A 1,782-nucleotide genomic window follows, 5' to 3' on the forward strand; every position below is an offset into this window, starting at 1 on the left:
GTTCTATCAGTGGGTAGATTCTCCACATGTTTTTATCATGTCACTATGTCACCTACAGCAAATTTACTTGTTGTATATATGTGTATACAGTTGTAAATATCAATAAATAGATTATTAAAAAAAATTGCTCCTTATCACTGTCACTATAATAAATTTTTCGAAATTGTATAGAAGAGATAAATATCTTGTATACTGCATGAATTTTAATAATTAAAAATAATATTAATCTTTTGAAAATAAAAATGCCATGAAAGAACTATAAAAATAAAGTAAAGAGTGACTAAAATAATGGACCAAGTTTTGAAAGTAAATACACATACGCGACAGCTGCATCTCAAAATCCGGACGGTATGAATATGAATATTTTATGAAGCAATCTGATCCGGACGGTAAAATAAGCATGCTAAAAATTGTACATAAACATAAATTAAAATATTATAGTTAAGTATATATATTACAGTACTGTCGATCCCCTTTCTGGGATCGTACTATCAGGAACTATGGATTGTGATAAATGAGAGAATTTTAATGTGACGAAAGGAAATTTAATGGAGGAGTGTAGAAATTTCAATTTCGAATATTAAATTCTTTCTGAAACTCAAATAAAAGTTACTAAAAAAAGATTTCAAAACTAGGTGGTAGCAAGTCGGCTGATGAGACGTTTCAAATAAGGTTTTTAAGATTTTGGTGCTGATATCAAAACCCAACTGCGTTCCCACGGAATATACGTTGGGGCCTGTATTGGAAATCCTAAAAATATTCCGTTTTTGTGACAGCGCACGACACATTAGGCAAGGACCAAACCTAATTCTAATGATAGCCGCTGTGGCCGTACTCATGGGGTACTTATCCTAGTTATTCTGTTTATTTCCTACGCCTATCAAACACTGCTAATTATAAAAGGATATTAAACAGATCCTGCTCTTTTTATTAATCCAGTAGTGTTTAACGTATACTTTAATAATCTTTGGGCAATACTACGTTAGGATTAGCTTAAATGAGTTAACATTTCACCGCCAACAGCTTTTCCCGTTGGTGCTTGACATTTACTTATTGAATGAACTGTTATTAATTTCTTTTAGCAGCAAACTAAAGTGTTATCAACAATAAACGTAGTGAATATTATTTTATATTGATTTATATGATAAATTTATCCAATCATTGTCACAAATAGGGAAAAAGATATCTACTATATGTGACTCTTTGTAGCTATGTGAAGATTATTTGACAGAATGGTTCAGCCGATTTTACGTTTGATGGATGTGATTGTTTTGAAAAAAGTTGAGCTCAAGAAACTGAAAATGATTGTGTCAAAAATGTTTATTTTTGCCGCCTATTCTTATGTAACAATTTTTGAGCTGAAGACTCGATCACATTAGGTTTTATGGCTAAAATTATACATATCCCAAGATTTAAAAAAATAAATTTGAGCTCAAAACATTGAAAAAAAAAACCGTACTCAAAATGTTTAGTCAAAAATGTAACGCTTTTATGAGGGAACGGATCAACCGATTTCCAATTGTCATATCTCCAACTACTAAGTGAGATCCCGTAAATTTAAATGATTTGAGCTTAAAATACTGAAAAATTATAGATTCAAACGTGTTTAGTTTTTATGTTTGTTGGTGTATGACAAGCATCATGAGTTCGATCACCCAATAATATCCCATTAAAATTTCGAAACTGTTTCAGTCCAAAATAGGAAGCAAATTTTTCTCGTTATAGAGTAATACTCTAGCCTGTTTGTTCCTACGGAATATCCCAGGTCCTGTACTATAAAGC

Source organism: Halyomorpha halys, unplaced genomic scaffold, assembly GCF_000696795.3.
Source record: "Halyomorpha halys isolate HHAL.00 unplaced genomic scaffold, Hhal_1.1 Scaffold513.1, whole genome shotgun sequence".
Classification (NCBI taxonomy): domain Eukaryota; kingdom Metazoa; phylum Arthropoda; class Insecta; order Hemiptera; family Pentatomidae; genus Halyomorpha; species Halyomorpha halys.